The sequence below is a fragment of the Marmota marmota genome, unplaced genomic scaffold (assembly GCF_001458135.2).
Source record: "Marmota marmota marmota unplaced genomic scaffold, marMar, whole genome shotgun sequence".
Lineage (NCBI taxonomy): Eukaryota > Metazoa > Chordata > Mammalia > Rodentia > Sciuridae > Marmota > Marmota marmota.
In genome coordinates this window covers 3,956,553-3,982,805 of record NW_025999905.1, presented here as the reverse complement: position 1 = coordinate 3,982,805, position 26,253 = coordinate 3,956,553, and the positions used below count along the sequence as shown (strand labels likewise).

Genomic DNA, 26,253 nt, shown 5'->3' with positions numbered 1-26,253 from the left:
CACAAATATATTTTCCTTATTTCTTTGACATTTTTGGTCTCTAAAACCTCATTCTTATCACTCAGTTCCAGTTTATTTGAGAAACCAATGCAGTGAGATTATTTATAAAGGGAGCTCTTATTTTATCTCAAAGAAATTGCTAGCCAGATTTAGAGAACATTTCTCTGGGACTTTCCCTAGATTGTGTGACAAGATTCATGTCATGCCTTGCAGTATGATGTCTAGAAAGGTGTATATTGTGTAGACCTATTTTCAGGTATCCTATATTTTAGATGAAAGCATTTGGGTGTGATTATCAAGGAATATTTAAATAATTTTCTTCCTCATTGGAAGACAGCCAAAATAGCCCAAATCTTTGAAGTTTCTATCCTTTGAGTCACCTGAATATTGGCTATTTCCCTCATATCGTTTCAAAAAACAAAACAAAACAAAATGCAAACAAGTAGTTAGTCTAGCTTGTGTTGATTCTATGGACACTGAAAGAAGCTTGCCTTCTGATTTCTGATCTTGTAAGAAATGTTTTCCCTAGGGTCTTGTACATGATTGTCACATACACCAAAGCAAAATAAAACAAAAACAAACAAACTCTGTTTTGATTGCCACAAGTAAATACTTTTATATTAGTTTCAGAAGAGATGAATTTTGAAATTGAGTCAAGCCATCATAAAAGGGGTGATAGCACAAAACTTTTCCTCATATCTGTACTCTAATATTAACTTGGTTTGACACACAGGACCATTGAATTATAAAGAAGGGAAGGAATAGGCTTGGGACTAGAGTCCATTGATGCATTACAGATTGAGAATGAAGCATATTTTAGTTACAGTATGATTACAGAGATCTCTCAGTCATAGTTCAATAGAAAATTTTCTCTGACATGAGCAGAGTAGATTTTTACTGGATGATTCAGCTTCTGTTCTACATATAGTGAAATATTGTTTCTTATTGCTATTAAACAACACAGAATAAAAGTGTTTTTACTAAGAATGGGGACAATAAAACACATTTTGAAAGGAAGTGAAATAAAATGTGCTCCGATGGTCAAAAAAATTCTTCCAATGCAATAAATAAGAAAATAAATTATAGCACCACATTTTCAGGTGTTCCAAGGGTGAGACTCTGACTGCCAGGAGTTCAGTGATGGATGAAGCTTTTCTGAAGCTTTTTCTTAGGAACCGATCATACTGGTGTGGTCTATATTGTTAGTTCCTGTACTGAGCATGGAATTGTCTATTTTCATTTCAAAATTGTGCCAGATTGCCATCGTGCTCTGTGGTTACGCCCTTATATTTTTAACAATCTGCTTAAAACAGTATTGCTATATTTGTGTCCAGGGACTACAAGAAAGATTTTAAAATAGAACAACAAAAACTCCATTGAAAGGTTGAAACAGGCTTTCTGTGTTATAGCTTTGAGTTTCAAAAGTAATCTTTTAAACAAGGCATGGAGAGTGTGTTCATATCTGTTCATGTCTGTTTATCTTATAGAGTGGGAACTCATTACTGTATAGGTCAGTGGGCTCTTTCCCTAACACTTGTGCTGACAAATGATTAATGTGAAATGGCCTAGTGGCACTTTGGAGAAGTCTTCCCTATCTCTTCCCCTAGGTGCTGGGGATTGAATCCAGATCCTCACGTATCCTATGCAAGCACTCTGCCCCTTGAGTTACATTCCTCTCCCTAAAGGGGTAGACTGAATTAGTTTCTGATGTATGCAAGGTCAGTCAAATGTTATTATTTACTACAAATGTGGATATCAAAAGCAGGTTACATACAGGTTAAAACTTTGAGTTTTCTTCTTCCTGTCATCTAACTTATATATACTTAATCTTATAAGGGCCTAACAATAGCCATAATTAACATAGGATTAATTATGTAGATGTCTTATGTCTTATGTAGTTGATCTTATGAGACTTGGTTGACTTAAATTCCATAAATTTTAAATTATTATTGATACAAAGGGACATTTTTTATATACATCTTTCTTGCTCACAAAGGGCTCTATGTAATTCTAGTTAAATAAATTTCCAATGATATTTGATTACTATATCATTAACAGCTAAGACTATATCTGAGTTATGAACACCTGGGGAATACAAGATACCTGAAAACAATGACTTTAAAAAAGAAGTATGTATTTCCTTATAAGTATTGAATAGAAAGTACCAATATTAAGGGAGGAAATAAAAAGACTAAATGCCCATTTCTTTGAAATAGAAAGTAGTATAATTTGTGATACATACCAAATTTTAATTTTGTGTTAATGCACAATATAGGCCCTTGTTAGCATTACCTCTTTCAGCTTCCTGTTAGGAACATGCTCAATATACTCACTTCTACATCTTTTTTCAAGGTTGCATATGGATGTACCAATCATAGAAATGGAGTTCCAAATCTTGATGGAGAAAAAGTTCTTTCAAAACAATGTTGTAAATTTGTACGCACGTTACGATGAAAACTAGGTGCCAAATCACCTGCTTTAAAGAATTTCTAACTAAAGTCTCTGCAGATAATTCAGTATTGTTTCAGACGATCAGCTTAGGTTAACAAAAGAAAATGGTTTAAGCTATATAATAGCAGCTTCAAAGGTTAGAATTCTTTTTTTAGATGAAATGAAATGTTTGATTATTTGAGTTGTGAGAAGAAATTTTCCCTTCATAGTTATATGATTTCAGATCTGGAGTCTTCTTGGTTTGATCTGGGATATGCACTTAACTTTATTATTCCATTGTACCCAGACAAACTATTTTGTGAAGTAATTTTATTTTCCACTAGGTGTCTGTTGTAGGATATTTACTTTACTCAGTTTATATTTTTGTAACATTAATTTCATAATATGGAGATATTTTCTTTGAAGCTTAAAAGTTGTGTTTGTATTTTTATATGTATATTTCAGTATTTATGATTTGTAGATTTTTAAAATATAGGTATGCAGTAAAATTCAGATTAAACCACTGTGGACTTGGAGTTCAGGATTCAAACTGAAAATAGAGTAAAACTTTTTATCTGTTTTCTATTCATTATAATTCATGAGACTGGTTAGTAAGATAAAATATATCTTTGATGTTGTTTAGATTTTCTTGATAGATATGGTGTTGTTTTGGTGTATAGAGGTACTCTGAATATATGAGAATAATTAAGCCATGTCAGGATAATTGAAAATATGGAGCTGAAAAATTATAATTTTAAGGCTTTCTTCATAACCGACTCCCATTAATTGTATGGAAAAACAGATTAGAAAAATAATATCATTTTCTTCTAATGTAGACTTAATTCCAATATAAATGAATAGATAGGGTCTTTAATGCTTTGGTTTCTTGCATATTTTACTGTAGCTCTGATTCTAAAGATACTTCAAGGTCCTTATAATTCCCATTAACAACTGCAATAAACAATAAAAACAACAGTAGTAATCACAATGATGATGCACTGCATGGTAAGAATTCAGTTCAATTTTCACATAGGATCTTACTTGATTCTCATAATAATCTTGGTAGCCTGGGTCTTGTGCTAACTTCATAAGTGATAAAGAGAGGCTCAGAGAGATTTAATGAGGTGGTCAAAGTCGAAAGGGATGGAAAGTGAGGACTCCTGAACTGTATTCCATATCCCTGACTCCATCCTCAGCTTCCTTTGTTTTAGCCCATGATGCATAAAGCTTTGTGTTAAAGACACATTTGTGCTCAGTTGACCCCCTTAGTTGGTACTGAATACAATTGGAGTACGAATCATTATTTTAGTTGTTACTAAAATACTTCATGTTTATTCTAGTCTTATCCTAAGAATACACAACGCTGAATTTTCTTCTTTGCACATTGAAATGATACTTCTTTTTAAAATTTAAGGAATAAATGCTAATGGTTTATCAGCTAGAAATGAACATATTAAATGGCATTAAAATTGTTTTAGACATCTTAGATGTTTGCTTATAAGTTGGTGTTTAATTCTCTTTCTCAATAATACTTGATTTATAGACCCCCTTACTAAAAGTACCCTCTCAGGTCACTCTTTTCATCCTGTTTTCCTTATATAGCATTCAAAACTTTCAGAAATAATATATTTGCTTTTGGTTTATTACTAGCTTCTCATCACCTCCAATGAATGTTAGCATTCATAAAGGTTGCTTTCTGTTTTTTCACAGATGAATCTCCAGTGCCCAGCTACAATAGTTCTTCACTTGTAGTTCAATAAATATCTATTAAATAAATAATATTAGTTGTTTTAGTTGTAATATCATAATATCATTGTACACTTTTTTAAAATGTTCTGTACAAGAAACTCCTTTGTGTCTTGCTTATTTCCCTCATAAAGTTTGTATGGAGTGGACTGTTGAATGATGATATAACCTTGTCAAGATGAAACATAAGTGTGTATTTTGTTTAATTCTGTCGACTATAAAACTGGAACAGAACCCACTTGAAAATACTAGCATATTTTAAAAGGTATAATTAAATTCAGATTGTTGGAAAAGCATCTTAAAAGGTACTTTTATAAAATATCTTGAATAAATCTGTTGTGAAGGAACTAGTGGAGATAGTGTGTTTGTTCATGTATATCTTTTGCACTTACGATATGGTTTTCAATTGATTTGTATACAAAATATCTACAGTAATAGCATATGCAGCAAGGGTTTTAGATATATAGGTCATTTTCTGAAGTCTGTGACATTTCTACTTGGAGAACAGAGGAAATCATGTAAATTAGGTCATAATACAGTCTTAATGTCCAAAAGCCAACAGCTTTTAAAAGTAATGGAAGATGCCTATAATAACAACAAAAGAGCAACCATAAACATGAAGATAATTGAGTGTAAATGTTGTGAAATACCTCTAGAAAACTGGTTTTGTGTGGCTAGAGGCCAAACTTTGCCTGTTGTCAGCTGATAGTGGTCAAAATTAAAGTTGTCATTACATTTGCTATGAAATGTTTATGTCTTTAGTGAAATCTGACTTGAAGTAAAGAATCTGTGCTGAAAAGTGATATTTGCCAGTGAGATTTAAGGCAACAAACAAAACAAAACAAATAAATCCCACCCTTGTAATGAAAGTCATACATTCTTTTAAGGAAAAAAGTTGATGCTAACCCAAATAGTCAAAATTGGGCAGATATCACTGGTTTTAGCAAAAGAACACAGAGTCCAGATGGTGTATAGGAAACAAATAAGATTTACCTAAAAATTTAAGGTTTCTACACTAGATTCTGTAATGTCATCAACAGAATTAAAAGTATTGTAGTGTGACTCAGAGTTTTCAAATGGACAGCTGAGTGCTGCAAATAAATCTTTGGGAGTTCATTATTATCTAGAAAAATTATTGCTCAGTAGATCTGAAATAACAAGTCTGTGGCCTTGACATTTAATCAGAGCATCAAATATATTTATTGAATCTTAGATTTGAGATTATTACTTCAGTAGCATCCCAATTAAAGCTTGTGGATTTTAAAAACTTCCATTCAGACAGTAAAATACAAAATGCGCTTATTATATATACATAATCTTTTTATTTAGTGCTTTGTGTTCAGTTGCTTTTTCCTGAACATACTTATTTTTAATGAACAGAAATGGCTTTAATGTGAGTGTACAAAGAACTACCTAGATTTTTTTAAGAGATAAAGGAGCTAAAAGGTTGAAACTGTTCATATTACATTAATTAAATGTAAACTACGTATAACATTGAAAGGAAGTTTCTACTTCTGTAGAACTGGTGTTGTAACAAAAGACAATTTTATATGCTTGCATAAATTAATCCTTAGGCTTTAAATAAGAACTTTTCAAATTCTATCTAAAACGAAAGGAAGAAAGCAGAGAGGAAGAAGAGAATGAAGAAAGGAGGGAAGGAGAGAGGGAGGAAAAGAATAAGAAAAATAATGCCTGAATTTCTATCACCCTTTTTTTTGGTTCATATTTTAGTGCAAGAAATTCTAAGTATTGTCTATTCATGAGCATCTGCAAATCACATTGCAGCTTAACTGTCTCTTCTCTGATTTAATAGAAACTTTGATTGTTTTCTAGGATTTACATCCAGAGTAATTGTTTTTGCATTTTAATATAGAAGGAAGTAGATTGAATAAATGCATAACATATTAGAAATGCTATTAAGCAAATGATTCTATGTGGTACTGCTGAATGAATGTTTTCCTTTACTCTTCTGAACAAAACACAAATTTCTCCAATTATTTTTAAATTGATTGTTCTTTATTGTTGCCCAAGGAAAAGTTGAAAAAATTCTGTGTGTTGATTCCATTTCCTCGGTATGATTAAATGGTGCAGCAGAAGACATTTAATATGCAGGCCCATACTCTTCCCTCCAAGATGTGTAAGGACAATTTTTACTATGCATCCTGGATACATAGTGTGTTTATACACTGACTTTAGTTCCTGTAATCTTATTGATATATTTATATTATTAAACTATTTATATTATAAAACTATAGCATCTTTTAGCAGACCTATTTCACTAACTTTGCCCTGTTTACATCCCTGCCTCAAAATGGTGAGTTCATACTAAAGCCTACGGCTGAGAGAAGTTACTGAGCAAGTTTCCTATGACACTGGTGGTGAAGGTGGAAGACATGTTAAAATTTCTGTTTCTTTGTCTTTTAAGTGGACTATCTTTCTAAGAAAGGTTTCTCAATATTAGTGACCTTCTAGTGATGAGAGAACTCAAAGTGGCCTTCCACATCAGACCAATGTCTGGAGAATTCAAAAAAGTTATCAAAATTGCCATTGAATAAGGAGAACAATGACTTGAGTTATTTTTGTTCCAACACTCAGGGCCTTCAGTGTTTTTATTTGTATACATATAAGTATATGTATAAGCATACATATACTTATATATGTATATATCTGTATAAAATATATAAAATATATATAAATACATTTTTGTATTTATACGTTTTATTTACCTATATATATCATATAGACACACGTGCATATTATACATATTATTATCCTTCAGTGTTCCATATGTATCTGCATAAAATATGTAATATAAATAATATATTCAATGTATGTTATATAGATATATATTTTTAGGGTCCCAGAAGAGAAGCATGTAAGTTTTTATTTAGCATGAAGCAATTCATGTGCTTGCTCCAGTGTGCACTGATGTTGGTATTATGTGTTCTAAGATCCTTCATAGCATCCTTGTGAACAGACTATATTATTTGTTATTGTGAGATGAAGAATATGTTTACAAGAAAATTAATCATCTCTCATTTGCATTCGCCCTTATTTCTGGTCTAGAAAAAATAAGCTTGGCTTTGCTGATACATTAATAATTGATCTGTAGTATATTCCTGGGAGTATCATGTGCAGATTTGGTGCATATATCAGTGGAGTTAAATTGGATAAAAGCTATTGGTGATAAAGTGGGGATGCTGTAAAAGACAATAGCCCTATCACATTCAAGTGACTCAGGCGATCTGAATTTATCTCTTTATATTAGTATGGATTTTTCTCTTCCCTTTTTGTACAAATTGCTACTATACATAACATAAATGAAAAGGACAGAAAGCAAACCCATTTTTAAGGCTGTGAGAAAATAGACCTATTGTCGGAAATTTGTTTTCCTAGGATGGGAATAACAATAAAACTACATTCTGTGTTTGTGTCTTTGAGGTACTCTAAAGGTTTTTCTCCCCCTATAAAGCTAAATATGACATGACAGTTGTCACAGCAACCCATTTTTGTGATTTGCAGAATAAGGAAGCAAATTAGATGTAAGTTGTCAGTCAATAAATTTCTGTTGTCATCCAAGATGGTAACATGTGCAGTCTCATTTGGTCAATTTAAATACTTTTGTGATGTTTTGTTCTCATCTGCTCCTTTCAACATGCTGTCATGAATTAATATTTCATTTTTTGGCTCTATAATTTCTGAGTCTGAGTCTCATACATGATGTTAACTGAAATAACTAGATGTCAGATTCATAGAAGGTTGTTGTTGCAAAATGAATGTTATTTGACATCTGTTTTGTAATTTTTCAGCATATCAATAGACAGATTCTTTAGTTTATTTCATGGAGAAGAATAAAATTAATTCTAAGGGGCACTTTAAAACACTTTGTGATTTTTTTTTGGAAAACATGTATTTTCAGTCAACAGAGATAAGAATACATTTTTATCTCAATTGAGACCTTTGCTGTGGAAATAGAAATAGCTGTGGACTGGGACCTTTTGTGGACTGGGCAGGTGGGCCCACATATATGACTCACTTCTATCAACTGTTATAACTCAACTCCTTTTCCCTTCCTTTTATTTTTTTCTCTTATGTGTGAAACTGCACATAAGAAACTTCTCTCCGCTTTATTTCTCTGTCTTCAAAAAGGGTATAGAAGTCATAACTAACATATTCTGAATGAATTTGTTTCTGCTTCCAAGGGAATAAGAACCTGAGTATTTCTGTGCATATTTTTTTAATTCAATATGAAGTACAACATACAGCTTACTGGGAATCTGCTAATGTCTCATGTCTTGTTCCCCCTTGTCTTGTTATCCCTAATAACAATTTTTATTTTCTCTACATTTAAAACTCTTAATCTAGCATTTGCCTCCAAAAGTTGAAAACTGAAAAGACTAGTTAGGGGATTATCAATACTACATTATTATGTAGTACTGTTTAATACTATTGCTGGAAACTTATTGAGTACTTTCACATATAATATTTACTCTTTTTTTAAAAAAATAATATGGTGATGAACTTACTGAACTTAGTGAATTGACAGCAATAGGATGCTAAACATAAATATGCAAACCTGGAATACTAGCTGAAGTAGTAAGTTCATTCCTAGAACATAAGGTAGCATTTGGCAAGTTAAAAGAAGCTGACAAGAGAAATTGTCACTCTCAGATATTGAATTGTGGATTATAGAACCCAATATTAATGGGAAAATGGATCCAAGAGACAGTGGCAGAAATAAAGTTTTATGATTTTTACATCTTCTCTACTTGAAGTTTCATCTTTTTTAACTTTTTCATCTTTTTCGATTGGCTCAAAATGTGAAAAGTAGAGTAATGCATGAAAGAAAGGAAGCAATTCTTCAACAACAGTGGTCATTTTTCTAGTGAATTTGAATTTCAAAAAGGTTGTGTGAATATAGGTCCAAACCCAAAGAGATGAGGGGTGGTATGCAGGGGAAGTGAGAATGAACAAGTAGCTTCCCCCCAAACACATATTCCATGAGTATCACTTTTTGGTGTTCACACTTTGCTCTACACTTATTCCCCAAATTATTTAAACAGCAAATGCAAGTCCTTTATCTTTATTCACTCACTCAGAATGGTGTTCAGTAGAATTATCATAGTAATTTAAGGGTCAAACATTGACATCAATTTTCGGTTACAATGTCACTATTACCTTATTTATTTAAAAGTGGGTGATAATAATGCCTACCTCTAGGCATACTGCAAAATATAAATAATGCATTAAAAGTTCTTAATACAAAACTCCCAGAAACATAGAAAGCAGTAACTAAATGTTAATCACTACCAAATAACTAATAGTTGTTATATTGATAATTCGTTAGAATTTGTTGACTTAAATTTAGTTTAGAGGTGGAGATGTCAGAATAGAAGCAGTAGAGCAAAATAGAGCTATGTGTGTGGCATTTGACTCTGATTTGCATAAAGGGCTGTGGAATTTTGCTTGCCTAGTAGATTTTTTTCTGGATATTTCTGTGTAAATGACCCTTTAAAATATGCTACAGTATTTGACATCTCAATTATATGACATGTCTAAAAAAAGCAAAAAGGAATTGTAAACCATGCACAACTGTGAGTTGATTTATTTAAATTTTTGTAACTGATAAGAACTATTAACATTTGGCAAATGTTTTTGGAAATCCAGTATCGTGTGCATGTACAATTAAACATGTGTGTATCATGGTTGTTGGCAATGGAATAGAGACAAAGAAATATAACTGTTAACTATCACTTTACAAAATAGTAGTATATATACTTTTTGAATTGATGGAATAAGGCAGTAGTCCTTTTTTGAGATGTAATTACATTTGTGTGGAAACAAAATCTTGTAGACATTGTTCAAATTTAATTTAAACATTATTCATTCGTATCCACAAGAAGTGCTAATGAGAGTACAAATGAGAGAAAAATGAAAACTGTCTGTGTGAAGTCACTCGGATAAATAGATATTCTGTGATCTTAAACAAGACCATATTATTGTCAGCAATTAAAAATATATTTTAGCAATTCAGAGTCTTGAGTACTCATTGTTCTAATCTATGCCTTCTTTTTTGGTGGGTGGGTACCAGGGAATGAACTCAGGAGCATTTGACCACCAAGCCACAACCCCACCCTACTTTGAATTTTATTTAGAGATAGTGCCTCACTTTTGCTGAGTCTGGCTTTGAACTTGCGATCTTCCTGTTTCATCCTCCCAAGCCACTGGAGGTGTGTGCCACTGTGTCCAGTTCTAATTTATGCATTCTTGTGGGAGGGAATTTACAATAGGTTTTTTAAAAAATTGAACAAATATTTTCAGAGTGAGATTTAGAAGTTCAAGAATTGTAACACAGTATGTGTTAGAAAGTCTTTGTAGCATGAGTCATTGTAATGTTATCAGAGCTTTGTAAATTTTGGATGGGAGGTTCCAAAAGAGTAGAGTTTCTATTACAATAGCATAAAGAAACTGATTTATTTTAAATCTTTTCTGAATTAATGTGAAACCTATTTCTATGGTCGCCATTCTTTTACTTATGGATTTCCATTTAATAATTTCTCTTTCTTTCCCTCTTTTTTTTTTGACTGATTAAAAATACAAAACAAAACAACTTTTCAGCTAAAATCATGTTAGGCCACAAATCCCAAATCCTAACTTAAATCATTAACATGCTTGATACCGAGTAGCAGCAACACATTACTGTCATTATTATGCCAATCTAAAGAAACATTGAAAAGTGACTGGGCTGGGTTTTGGCTCAGTGGTAGATCACTCACCTAGCATGTATCAGACACTGGGTTCAATCCTCGGCACCACATAAAAGAATAAATAAATGAAATAAAGATATTGTGTCCCTCAACAATTTTTAAAAACTTTAAAAAATAAAAATAATTTTAAAAAGTGACTGGTGACAGTGAATTGGACTTCTACCAGACTCCGGCAGCTAACAGTGTGCACAAACATTGGCCCCTCACAGAGAAGGTACTGCTGGATTTCTCTATAGGGTTAAGTTGGAAGTTTTTGGTCATCGTGGTGCTCAAAGAAAGAATGATGTGATGTGAGCATATGGTCCAAATTCTTTGAAACTCTACAATCAGAGTCAATGTTCTGTGAAATATACCTGCTGGGCAAGCACAGAATCACCTGCTTTGGTTCCAATCATGTCTTTAAGTAACAGGGTCACTTTGAGAAAGTGACTTAATTATCTATAAAACCCCAGTTTAAGAATTCTGTTGCCGCAGTTCTGATCCTTATATTATTCAATGATATTTGAAAGAAAATCATATGATATTTGAAAGAAAACTCCTAACTCATTTAGCTATACCCTTTTCTCAGTCTTCTCTTGGGGAAAAATACTATATGGTGGCTCTATCATATGTATATCCTATATAAATTCAAGCAATTGATTGTCACAATTTTTTAAAAAAATTACTTAAACAAAGATAAAATTGGCAGACTCCGGACAAATATAAAGGAGAAGAATCTTTATCCCTTTACTGATCATGAACTTTATTCAAGAAAATCACTAGGGTATATTTGGTGCTACTCTCAGATTTTCTGATGTTCTGAAAAAAAGTAATCACTCATGTGAGTTTGATATATACATCATCAGAGATACAGATATTTAGTTCTGTTTACTGTGTCATATTTATATCTATTATCTATATCTATCTATCTGTAGCATTCCTTATCAATATATCATTGACTATAGATATATAAAAGGTCATTGATTAAATGACCATGGAATGGCATTCTAAATGAATGAATACATGGTATAATTTTACCTTAGAATTTTCCTCTTTTAAAAGACTCACACATATAAGTTTCTCCCAAGAAAAGTAAAAGCAGCATGTTGCTTTATAATTAGACATGACTGTGCCTAAGTGCAGTCAAGAACTCAGAGCACCATTACCTTCAATGTGGTGTGGGGAAGGGGTGGTAGTAAGAGGTGATGGTTCAGGAGGAGTTTCTATAGGAAAGATTCTTTAAAAGACAGATTTAAACGTGTTTATCATTTTTCCTAGGTGTACAAAATATAGAAAAACAGAAAGAAAAAGTCGTCAATTTCCAATCTGGAAAAAAAAAATCATATTTCCCAATCTGGGAATCAACATTCAGAACAAACGATGAGGTCTGAACATTGTTCTGTTGTTCAGTTTGCAAGACATTCATGGTCAAGAAAACTTTCTTTATTTCCTAACTCTTCTATTCATGAAAATAACATAAAGGTTTTAGGTGTTCATAAGTCCTTCTGGAATTCAACCATGATAACTTCTTAAATGCACATTATGCTTCTGAAATCTCACAGACTAATGAAAATGTTTAAGTAGAAAATCTGCAAGCAGTGCTTTTATTTTAAATTAGTTGAATTATATTAGTTGTTAAGTATATTATTCGTGAAATAAGATTATATTATATGATTGTACCATGTGGCAAAACTGTAAAGTTTTATTAATTATTGTTTCCTGGCCTTTGCTGTAGAAAGAGCCTGTTGTTGGGTGCTTCTGCATAAAAAAATCAAATGCTTCCCAAAGGAGAATTTCATTATGCTTATTCTAAGGATGTGATACCTTAGTGGTATCATCACATTATTTGTTACAGAATTCGGAAGATGAAAGTACATCTTACTCATCACAATATTTGTAATAGAATGCACCGTGGAGTCAGACACTCAGGATTCATATCAGGACTCTGCCAATGAGTGAATTTGGGCAAGTATTTCCCCGTGCTAATTGCTTGCTTTTCTCATGGAACTGTGAAGTTAAATGTGAGGAGGTCTTTAAAGAGCTTAACCAAGTCCAGGCTGTGGTACATGATAAGTTATTATTGGCCAACATCTCCCTCTTATTCCCCCTTTTTAGCCTCTTCTTCCTCATGGTAAATGGACATAATAAATAGCAAGGAAAACCCCCAATATCTAATTTAAAATTATGAATGATCTTTATTTCTCACATGTTTTGAATTAGGTTATTCCTAATGCACAAATAATTTTAATTTTATATGATGGTATTTTCAGTTGTCTAAATGCTTATTTTTACTAAAAAATCTTTATTTTGAGAAAGCATTGTGGACATGAGCTGTCCAGACCCCATTTGTAATCATTGGAGGAACCCTCAACAATATTTTTACCATAATTTCTTTTTCAGCTTTTTCTGTTTTCATATATATATATATATATCTTTAACTAATTTATTTATTTTTATGTGGTGCTGAGGATTGAACTCAGGGCCTTGTCTGTGCTAGGTGAGCACTCTACCGCTGAGCCATAACCCCAATTAGACAATTTTTGAGGAGGTCACTTAATGAGAAATGATGAAGTTTAACAAACAACTACAATAGAACACTTCTGAAGTTTTAGGTTTGTTTGTCTTTGCTCAGTCAGTTTAAAGAACAAGTTTTAGTTTTCATCAATTAACTTTGCAGAGCAAGAGGCTTATTAATAATGAGAAAGACTGATGAATTTCACTGAAAATTAATGATCATATTGACAGTGAAGTGTAGTATTCAGACTGTTTTCATCTTCCTCCTTTAAATGATAATGCATGAGAGAAAATGACAGTCAATGGATTCCTGGATGGGTTGTGATAAATATAACACAATTTGAGACCTATGGACCAAACTTTGCATTTTCCCTTTATGCCATTATTGTACTCCATCCCATTAGGTAAAGATGAAAAAGAATGAAAGAATAATAAGCTGCTACTTCACTGGTCAAGCTATGAACTGACCTAAAGAAATCATTTCAGGTAGTCTACCAGACAGTGACACTCAACTGAAAAAAGTAAGTCATTATTCTTTCCTGGAAACAAACAAACAAAAGAAGAAGAAATTATGAATAAATCCTGCAGAAAGATATTGTAATATGAGCAGAACACCTGGAATGAGATTACACATAGAGTTGTATTTTGAAAGGGAATATGACTCCAGGAAGGCAGTAGAGACTAGCTATATTTAGGCAGGACCAGTGAGAGGCAGTGTTGCCTCATCCACAAAGGAATGTTCTTTAGAACCAAATTGATAGGTTCCTTTTATTTTTTGGTCTTTAATTAGTTATAACAAGTTACTTTACCTCTCTAAGCCTTTTTTTTCTCCCTTCCTTGTTTGGAAACTAGGGTTAGAAAAATACTATTTAATGCATGCAGTTATTGTGAGGATTAAATGAGAACATGCATGCTAGATGTTTAGTACAAAGTTTGGCACAGATGCAACAGTAATAATAAACGAGAACTTTGAATATCATTCTCTGAGCTATTCAAGGATTGTCTAAGACAGATGATGAAATTGGGACATATAAGTGCTCTGCTTATATAAATTTATATCATAACATTTATTTTAATTCTTCATTTCCTTCACCATTTTGTCTAACAGCAGCATATTGTGATATAATTTATAGGGTAAATGAAAAATGGGACTCTGATATGTATATGGAATTTGCTCCCTATAAATAAAGTAACTGGTTAAGGAAATGGTAGATTGGAAAATGTCTCACTATTTTAAAAGTTAGCTGAATATCACCTTGTGACACTCTATGAGCAGATATGGTGTTTGTGTAAGAAAAAAAAACATGCAAACAAAATGTGTGAGTGAAAAACTACAGCAAGAGAAACAAATATAAATTATGTGTTTGGTAGTGAATCAGTGCAGCTATTCCCACAACTAATTGATTTGTTAGATGAAGAAAATCTAAGCTCATATGTTGTAATGACATTTTATATTATTTTAAGAAAAAAATTACTGTGGATAGAGTTTCCAAAGTTTGTATGTGCCTAGAAATAGAATATAGAAATAGAATATATTTCTTTTCTATGTGTGGCGGCCACATTGTTTGTTTCTTTCCATCTTCTAGCACTTTATCTTCAGTAATAAAGCACTGAAACCTAGACCCTTTTGCATACTTTGTTTTTTTCTTTTTGTTCTCAGGGCCTTAGCACCTGCAGTATAAGGTCATTAACTCTGTGGCCTTTGTAGAAATGAGAATATAATCTTTTCAGATGAATATTAAAATTTATTCCCTACAACTATTTGTAATTTCAGTAAAGGTTTTATGACCCCACATGTTCTGTAAATATTGAGTACTCATGATAGAACATATTCAGAATTCAATGTTTCTGAGTGACTGAGTTTTGATAAAAACAGACTAAAACACAGACTCAAAAGACACAGTTGACCATGATGATAAGACTAGTATTTTTTAGGCATATAAATATAGCAATGAGAAAAGTAGTCTAATGATATAAAAGCCAATGTGAACTATATCTCTGAAAATGCATATCTGTTTTGTTTTGTTTTTGTTTTTTGGTATCAGGGATAGAACCCACAGGCACTTAACCACTGAGTCACATCCTCAGCCCTCTTTATTTTGAGACAGGTTCTCACTAATTTGCTTAGGGCCTCGATAAGTTGCTGAGGCTGATTTGAACTTGTGATTCTCCTGCCTCAGCCTCCCGAGTTGCTGGGATTACAGGTGTATGCCACTATGCCCAGTTACTTGTCTGTTTTTAATACCCTTTTTGAATTTTCATATTTTCCCCTTAACAAATATCAACTGTAAATTAGTTGACAATGTCATTTAAATGCCTTGACCTTTTGGCATTATGAAATTGTAAGACATTAAGATATAAATGTTACTCCAGAAGAATTAATTGACTAAAATATTTGCATTCATTTCTTTAGTTATTAATTTAATTCAGTAATTTTAGGAAAAAATTACAAAAAGCCTAAATCAATTATTTCTACCACAGTGAAAATGAGGCCTTTTTACTATTTTCTGTCTTCAAGATACCCAGTATTATTCACGTCAATCATAAGTGATATGTGCCTTTCTGAGGGTTGTTGCTTTGCCTATGGTAGGTTAATGGCCCTGGTTCCACGTAAAAGAAAACCTCCACCCATTCCTGGAGTCCCTGCTTTGTACAAAAAGGGAAACACTGCCTCCCCTCTAGTTCCTCAGGGACTTAGTTCCCAAAGGTTTCAGGCCTATGGAAATGGCAATTAATGACTCCTGATACAAAGACTGTTGATTCAATGGGCCTTTTCAATGCATACATGCAAAAGTTCAGGGTAGTTACCCTCCTTTCCTGAGTAGTATTGTAGATTATTTGTGGGATGCCTCATATAGAAGTCAAGCTTGACAGGACAAAGTTTAGAACATGTTTTTTTTTTTTTTTCAGGATTTTCATTCAATTTAAAGACCATATATTGCTTCTGACTGTCAAAATATTCCCTAGAAAGGCTCTTCAGAATAATGTAAATAAATTTACTGGTATCCAGCCTTTATTATCTTATAAATTTACTAGTTTACTTTACAGATTTACTTGTATTTTGGAGTGGTTAAATGTATCATCTTTTCCCCAAGATAGACTAACCAGGAAGGAGATGCCAAAGAAGTTGCTTTTATGCTGACACTTCATCCATTGGTGGTGCTTCAAGTGACTTTGAAGAATTTGTTCATAGTTTTTTAGCAACCTGGAAAATCCTTGAATAATTTATTCATCCTATTATATCCAATTTTTAAGACCTTTGCCAAGTATTTGTTTATCAAAGTGCTAATGCTGTCAGACAAACATATGGATGAGTAGGTAGAACAATGTACAATCTTTTTCTTTAATAATTTATTCTGGCTGTTGGGTTTTTTTTCTTTTTAATTTGGGTATAGCATTAGCTATGATTTAAATTAAGAATGAAAATTTTAGTTTGCAAAAAATCCAACTGGAAATTATTGTGGTGTGGTACAAAGAATACAGGACTTAGATAAAGCCTTGTGTGAGAATTCAAGAAGAAGGGAAGGGATATTTACTAATGATTACTAAAATGTCACTTATATTGATCAGTGCTGTACCCATTGTATCTCCTACTCCCTGGAGTCAGAATATCCTAATTCCTCTACATGTTGGCAAGTCTCTTATCTTACACAAACTCATTCTCCAATTTGAAGGAAAGGATAATCATCACATACCTATCCTACCTCACCAGGTTGTTTTAAGGAACAAATGGTATTTTGGGGAAAAAAAACTTTGTAAACAATAGAGCTCTAAATAAATATTCTCATTACTGTGTTTTTTTTATTCTTAATTTCCCCCTGAAATTTTTGAGTCCATTAATTACTGTTATGTTATTGGAGAACACATTTAGAAGCAGAGATAAATTTGCCAAAAAAAAAAAAAAAATAGGTCTTTGAAATTAAGGATATGTCATTGCCCACAAAGCCTCTCACACTCTAACTCTGGAAATGAAAAAGGCAGGGTGGGGAGTTTGGGGGGTGGAAGAAGGAAGGGGTTGCTATCCTGAGAATACACTCCTTATTTTCCAAAGAGGTAAGCAAGCCAAGCATCAGTTGTAAGAATGGGCACTGAATATGAAGAAGGGTGCATGCTAAATGCCTTAAAGTAATTCCAGTGAAAACAAGTAAAAAATAATTTGGAGCATAATTTTAGAATTCTTAGAAAAACTTACAGCTTAGAGTAGATGATCAATTGGCTGAATCTCTCTAGTTGAAGGATAGCAGCATTACTGTTAGGATGTTTTAAAAACAGTGCAAAACTCTAATGTTTATAACTCATCATAGAATATAGTGGACTGGATCAAGAAGATAAATTAAGGGTTTAAAATATTTGTGATATATACTAAACAAATTCTTGCTTCTTCTTTTATTAAATTTTGGTTTTTGCTTCTAGAATATTTGATTATCTTGCTGAATATTTTTTCTTTTTTTTGCCCCATATTTCTGAGTCTTTCTTTTACATTTTATTATTTGAAAAACAGAGGACGCAGACTTTTAATTTACTGCTGGAGGGAGCACTCTAAGGAGTTCTATCCTAGGCCTCTCTAGTAAATGGCTGTGTATATTTAAAATATAATGTATATTACATCTCATTATAAAGATGTTAAATCTTTTGTACTTGAGTTTCTTTACCTATCACACTAAGCTTGTTAGACTAAATACTGAAGGTCACTTTCAATTAAAAAAATTACATTATGCTAGCACTTTCCCATCTTTCATTCCCCTGTGCTGAAGCTGTGTATTGTATTTTTATTCATGGTGACTTAAAAAAAAATAGCCCTCCCTTATGGCCTTAAAATGAGTGAACATCATAGCAAACAGATTTGTAGAAACTTGACAGTTACACAGATATTGTAGATGACCTGGTAGGTGCTGTTCTTCCAAAGAATTGAGAGGAGCATTAAGTCTTCTTTGTTAATCTTATATTTATTGACCTCTAAGTAGCATCTTTTCAGGTCTTCTTCCCTTCCCATCAAATTAAACATTTTGATTTCTCCCTATTATTGTTTTCCATCCTCTGGCACCACCTACTTTCTTTATATTAAATTTTTATTTCCTCAGACATTATGGACAAGGGAATAACTGCTATTATATTCTTCTAGTGACTTGCTGAATATCACTTTACCATGAGGGATGGGAAAGAATTCTTTGAGCTCTGTGTACGAAATGTGTTCTGTTGTTACATAGTGAAGGTTTCCTAAGAACTCGTCATAGCCAATATCAGAGAGTATTGACAACATTGATTAGACATACTGATATATGGCCTAGTGTTAGCTACTTCATTTAGTTTCACATACCAATGAGCAATACATAAGTAGCTTACACTTGGAACCAGGTCTGCAAGGAATATTTTAGTGGACTGCAAACATGTCCAGTGTTTCTCCAGAATGGCTGGAGCCACATACTTGTAAATTATTCTTTGGGAGCATCTTTACTGAGACTAGGAGTTGTGACTCCATTTTTAGTGTGTCATAAGCTTCCTTTAAATAATCTCCTTCTGAATCACCAACTTCATATACAGCCATCAGGGACTGCTAATTGGGTTACAGCATTTAATTTTTTGTTGTTATGGTTAACTCAGGTTACAGACCTTTCTGTTCAACTAAGTTTTCAATAAATATAATATCATGTTACCTAGGAATTTTACACTCAAAAAAAATCAGAGTAGGGGAAAAAAGTTCAACATCAAACCCATTTTGTGCAAAAGCAAGTGTTAAAAGATGAACAAAGAAACAGTAAAATGCACATAGTGAATCATAAATTAATCACCTTTTTCATAGGTCCTTAAATTGCTAGTCTAGAAAGCTGGTTACACTATTTATTAAACTGTTAACAACCACTACCACCACCAAAGGAAAAATTCCACCTACTCATCAGCATTCTACCTCAGCATGTTGCCTGTGACAAGCGACACCCTGAAAAGATGGTTCTTTGAAGCTCCTCTTGACAGAAAGCTATTATTTCTTTATTTCTACATGACTGGGCATGGTTAAATCTTTCAGACATGCCTGTGTGTCCATCCTCTGGCAAGGCTTACTAAGTCACCAAACTCATGGGCACACACCAAATGACAACACTAGGGGCCTGGGGTGACAGTGTTTTTCAGATTCTAGGGCACATTACTGACTTCTAAAATCCACAGAATATTTATCTGAGCTCTACTAAGGTTAAAGAGCCAATCCCCTGTACTTAGCTGTCATTGATTGCAATTTCAAAATAGGCTGGGTAAGATTTAAGAATGTGTGTGTTTAGTATGAAAACTTTCCCCGTGAAAGGTTTAGGAGAAACTGAAATCAATGCTGCAATGCTACATTATATAGGAGTTTGAAATTGGGAGGTAGAATGTCTACTTCAACCATTCCTCTTGGTTAGGAACTTAACGGCTGCCTCAAAATAACAGATCTGATCTGTTTCAAAAGCAGCACTTCTAATGAATAGCAGAAAAGCAAATAAAAACACCTTTTCTTTGCAATAAATCATTTTGTTTTTTCTATAGATTGCATGTGGTGTTTGAGGCAGAGCGAGCAAGCCTGCCAATATTGCAAGCTAATGCTTCAGCACCTTTCATTTTTCACCCTGAGCAGGAACCCTCTTCTTAAACTTGTTCATTTTACAGAGGGAAAATCGAAGCCTCTGGCAGATTGTCAGAGATGTTTTATTGTCATCATTTACAAAGGTTGCCAGAATTAATTGACTTCTTACATTACATATTGTAAACTGACTCATTTTTTTGACACGTTTATGGGAAAGTGGCAGGATGTAAGTGGCTGGTTATTGTCTTTTGGTTTTGGCATATGTTATAAACTAGAAACCAATAATAACTGTGAAATCACAGTTTATGAAAAAAAATAACACAGTTTCAAAGAAACAGACTCTATTAAGTGTTTGGTTAGTTGAACTAGAGGAAGGGAGAATAGAGTTCCAGAAGATGAAATGTAAATACTGGGTTTGTTTTAATGTCTGTGCAGGACCCATTAATGGGGTTAGTGAATGTTTCCATGAACATCCTCAATTGGTGTTGTCTGTTTGAAAGCATATTCTACGTAGCTGACTCCTTTTACAAGACTGGAAGTAAAAATCAGCCCATGTTGTATTCCATGAATCATCATCACCACTTGGATGCTCATAGAGTTTACTGAGAGTAATTCTGTCTCAAAGGCATTACTTCTGAAACTAAAGATAAGAAATTTAGGATATGAGTAATTGTAGTACCAGGGTGCACTCTTTTCTTGGTAGATATTTTGATTCTAATCTTCCCTTTTCATTTTTCACATTGTTCCTTTTTACTAAATCAGGAAGGTTCTACTCATAGTCTGCTTTCAATAAAATTAAATGCATGGAAACAAGGACATATTGTTAAAAATGAATAAATTAGAGCTGAATTAAGCCATCCGACTCAATAACAGCAAAGGGAATATTGCACTTAGTTAGAACAAACAATCTTCTTAAATAGGAAATGTACTTTAAAGCCATCCTGCTGTGATCCTGTTAATTACCAAAGAAGATTAGAACTCTTCTGGTTCGTGGGATCCTTTTACCTAGTGTGTGGCAGTTCCAGCTGCGTTAGCAATCAGACATTTGCACTGTCCCTTCAGACCAGTGAGGGGATGTTATTAAAGGGAACTCATTTACTCCAGTTTGTAAGATGTAGTCTGGCAGAAATTCAATAAATGTTTTTGATATGCTCATTCTGCTACTCTGGTTAGTGGTTTTTCCTCTTAACATACATATAAGAGCATTCCCCTTAATCTCCATCCACTGGGAAAAAAAAGGAACAAAAATGTCCTATTTAGGGGTGGGGGGAGGTGGTTGCAAAACACAGAATAATGTTGATCTGCTTTTCATTACAAATAATATGAAGAAAAAGAAAAATCCTACCACCCACCCTCCACAACCTGTGTTTCTTTTTCTCCTGTCCCTGGTTCTCTCTTAGTCTCCTTCTTCCTCTCTCCCACTTCTCTCTTTCTCTCCTCTCTTCCAGACCCCTTCTCTTCTGTCTCCCTCCTCCTTCTCCTCCCCCAACACTGCTTTTTCTCTCCCACTCACATCCTCTGATGGGCATTCAAGCTAGTAAAATGCATGTTGGAGAATCCCACAAGCACAGATAGGCATATACAGATCTAGAGGGGTTTTGCATGTGAATTTCTTCTCAAAAGTAAAACAGAGAAAATGCTCTCAGGATTCAGACAACAAGAAAACCTCAAGGGAGAATTTAGACATAAAAATAGGAGCATCAATGAAACAAGAAATAGAGCTTATTTAAATAGATATGTATATTTTAAACTTACCTTGCAAAAGCAGTTTCAGTGCTAGACCACATACAGTGTGTCCCTGCGTGCTGAATTCCTTAGTTCCTTGATTCAGATAATCACATGGTTGTCTTCTTTCCCGGGTATAAATCGGTGCATATGTGTGTGTGTGTGTGATAAAGTATACACAAATATGTTCCAAAGATATGCACACATGCAAGTAATCTTATCTCTGTGTCCTAAAATATAAAGGAAGGCAGGAGGCTGCAGCTCAGATTCCTTCTCTTGCCTGTAACTCTCCTGGTCGGCAGCTGAGGCTCTCAATCCAGTGTAGGGAGATCCTGTGAGCTGGCGTTATTTCTCCTTGTTTCCATGGTGGTTAGTGGTGCATCGTTCACCCGATCAGTTGTCACACTGACATGGTGCTGCCTGCTCAGCGGTCATTAATAACTGAACACCCTCCACTCCCCAGAGAGGAGCCAATCGCTTCAGACTGCCAAGATGTAGCACTCGCAGCTGCTCCAGTCTGGTTGGCTGAAGCAACCTGTCTGTTCCATGACACTGCTGCTTAGGGTACAAATAAATGAAACAGGCTTGCATATTTTCCTAGGAATCATTTTCTTTCTTTTTTCCTTCAGGGAATGTAGAGATTTCTTTTCTTTCTTTCTCCCCCTCCCTTTTTTTTTTTTTTAACAACTTTTTCTATTTTTGTGTTATCAGTCATTCAGAGAAGCTGTGTTTTCACTTTGAAGATAGGCAGGGCATTCTACTAATAAGGATTTCCCAAATATTAAAAACACCTGCTAAAGACTCAAGCATCTGACTCCTTCTCTGTGCCTGAAACTGGAGTGATATTTGGTTCTCTATAGTTCCTACTCAATTTAGATTGTATATTTGCTGTCCGATAGCATGTTCTTTTTTTCCTTTCTTTTCTTCTTCTTTTTTTTTTTAAGCAATGACATTTCATATTTGGAATGACAAGACTTTAAAAATAAAGCATATATTTGCTTCTCTATACTTCACAACATTGGTATGGAAGGGGGTAATTTTAAAGTTATATTTTCAGTTATATCCACATACTTCTCGTGTGTGTGTGTGTGTGTGTGTGTGTGTGTTTAGGACACATGAATTTACTATTCCAGTGGATATATATCTCTATAATAAACTAAATACTCAAAATGATTTTTCCTTACTTGTAGGCCTATTATCTTTAAATAGATATTTATCAGGAATATATCCTATATGAAACACAAACAAATGTAATTTAGCTGTATCAGGAATTTGGAAAACAGAGAAAAGTATAGCAGTGTGTATGTCTCAAAGAATACTTATGAAAAAATGGACAGAAGTTTTAAAAACACATTTTACAGCTTTTATTAATATACTAGAGACATGTTGAGAAGATGGAACATGAGGATTAATTTGTCAACAGGTCAAAAGCAGGCTAGATTCATGACTCCAGCCCTGGTTTTGAGACACTACCCTCTAGTGGAGTTAAAAGAAAAGGCACTATTAGATTTTCTTGGTGTTTGTATGGGGAGGGAGGGTAGAGCGTCACAACTAATTGTTCTTAAGGAGTTTCTTGAAATAACATAGGCTAATAGTTTGAAGCTATTATAATCATAATGCTTGAAAATTTTTAAAATTCTAAGCCTGTTTTTAATCATATATTTTCGCTTTGTAAAAAGTTCCCAAATGCTTTACTATTTTTTTCTATAAAATTTTTATTTTGATTTGTAACCTTTTGAATACATGTTAAAAATGGCTTCTTGCTTAATTTATTGACACTTATTTTACAGCATTATTTTAAGGTTTCATTCTTTACCAGATGCTCTAGTATTTACTCATAAAGTGTATAATCAGTTCTTAGATGTTAAGGTTTGTGATTGAGGGTTAGAGATGTTGTATTGGAGTATATTTACATATAATTTAATGTACTTATAATACTGATAATAAACATCCTTCTTACCCCCAATTTCACTTTATTAAGCTGTAATTTTTGTGTATCCTAAATCATTTCAATCTTTGAAAGGTTTATTTTGAAATAGGGAAAATTTATATTAAATTTTTGATAACTGTTCGAAAAATGAACTTTTATATCACGATTCCTTATGCATTTCATTTTGGTTTATTGGTATTGACTGTATAATTGCAAAATCAGAAATCAAGGCAGTTAAAAGGCACTCTAATCATGAAGGTAAGTTGTAATGTTCAAACAGATCATGTTTAAAATACTTTCTTGATTCTTAAATGAACAACCAGTCCCTTTTAAAAATATTTTCAATATCATTCACACATCAAAGAAAAATCTTTTAAGTTTTAATTTAGTTAGGACTGAGTCCTATTTTTAAAGGATTTCTTTTATTATTTCATTGGAAGTTGTTTTAACTAAATGATACTGTGTTTTGTAGGACAGGAGTTGAGATTGTCTTTTTTATTTTATTTTTTTTAGTTGTAGATGGACACAATATCTTTACTTATTTATTTATTTTTATGTGGTGCTGAGGATTGAACCCAGTGCCTCACACGTGCGAGGCAGGTGCTCTACCACTGAGCTACAGCCCCAGCAAGATTGTCTTTTTAATGCAGGGATATGATAAATTTAAAAGATCTCATGCTCATTTTGGTAAATTTAGTACTATGGAGCATTAGAAATAGGATTATATTGTGGAGGAGAAAATGGCTGTTGCTTTGAATGGAAAGGATGAGGTTTCTATTCTTTGGCTATAGTTTCTATCTTGGTTCAAGAACATCAACAGCTTAGTGGAATCAGAGGGTGTTTTAGGTGCTTTTTCACTTATCAAGGTCAGTCATCCACTAGAAATACAAAATGTCTCCCAAAAGACAGGTGAAACAGTTATTTAGGTGTCACATCTATAATGCAGTGCCATATGAAGTCATTTGCTTTGATAGGGTAACAATTTCAGGACTTTTGAGTTAATGCAATTGTGAATGATCATCAAATGAGAACCATAGAACCTCAGAACTCTACTGTTCTTCTAGAAGGTCCAGAGATTTGTTTAAGTATACATAAGTGACAGAAGTGAGCCAGGAATACAATCCCTCAGGTCTTCTAATATTTCTCTACAAAATTAGTCTATCATCCAGTGGATAACTGACAGATCTCTTCATTTTATTTTTTCCCTTATTTTTACTCCCTTTCTTATACTTTCTATCTCCAGTTTATTTCTTTATAGTCAACTAAAACATCAGAGAAATTTCACCTTGCAAATATATTTTATCACATGGGTGTACATGTTTGATACCTTGTAGTAAATGTCTGCAGGGATTCCCAAATGAATAGTTAGTCTTAATGAAATGATTTAAAAACATAATGTATAATTTATTCTTAAATTATGTAAAAAGAGTTCTGCCTTTGTTGTCAAATAAGAAATGATTAGAATACAATAAATATTCATTGATTTATGTTAAAGTTACTAATTTGTGACAGGGTTTATTGTTGTTTCATCCTAGGCTTTATATGCCTGTGTTCTTTTGTTTGTTTGGCAAATGGGTAGATTGCAGACAGATTGTCTGAGTTTGAATCCTTACCTTGCCAACTTGCTAACTCTGTGAACCTGATCATAATGTTAAGTATCATGTCTGTTAAGTATCTTGTTCATCTCAGTTTAAGTAGCACCTTGCATTTCATTTTCCTCCTAGGATTGTTATGAGGATTAAAGTAGTTAATACATATACAGAGCTTAGCAAATGCATGAAACAGTAAGAATAAGTGGATATTGGACATCAATTTTTGTCAGTGCAAGGAAGGTTGGCTCTGTAATTCTCCCAAGTAGTTGACTGTACAGACATGACACCACACCCAACTACCTGCTCTACTTTCTAAAAAAAAGAAATACAGAAAAACAATATTCATTTGTAAAATAAATGAATGCTTAATTGATTTTGTGCCAACCAATTTGATACTATTTTTTAAGGAATGAATTTTATGCACAAGACAATGAATGCTTTTATATGGTTATGATTATTCAGTGTTGATGACAATTTTTATTATCACCTTGATTATTGTCAGAAGCATTAGCTCCTCCTCCTCCTCTACCTCCACTTTTGTCTCAGTTTCCCTTTTGTTTGGAATGTCCTTTGTATCTTCTACTCTGAATTCTTGCTTTTATATGTCTATGTGTCCCAACCCTCTAAGAAGATATGATCCTCATTTGACCCATAGTAGTGTTCTTTATTTCTCTTATAACCCATCATTTTTTTTCATCTCATAATTTTTTCTATAATTTCACCTCTTCTTTAGCTTGTAAGATTCTTCTAGATGGAGATATATGTCTTATGATGTCTTTAAGCTCCATAGTGCATTCTAACATGGAAAAAAACAACATTTGTTGAACACTAGTATATGCCTGTGTATGTTTTAAAAGTTATTTAATCTTCACAACATCTTTCATCAGATATGTATTTTTAATCCCCAATTGCCAGAGTAGAAACATTGGATGAAAGAAGTTAGGTTACTTACTTGCCCAGTGTCCCAAAACTATTAAAATATGGGGATAAAATATGAACCCAGTTAAGTCTACTTAC

General features: G+C 33.2%; 2 protein-coding genes across 8 annotated transcripts in view; one reads left to right on the top strand and one right to left on the bottom strand.

Moving 5' to 3' along the window:
* Lrrn3 (leucine rich repeat neuronal 3) overlaps positions 1–22,485 on the bottom strand; it is a 36,326-nt gene extending 13,841 nt beyond the window's left edge. For both annotated transcript variants that reach the window (XM_048799611.1, XM_015498105.2), the window contains exon 1: positions 21,745–22,485. The gene's annotated coding sequence lies outside the window, so the exon portion shown is untranslated. The remainder of the gene's footprint in view (positions 1–21,744) is intronic.
* Immp2l (inner mitochondrial membrane peptidase subunit 2) overlaps positions 1–26,253 on the top strand; it is an 861,827-nt gene that overhangs the window by 430,157 nt on the left and 405,417 nt on the right. The gene's annotated exons all lie outside the window — the stretch shown is intronic.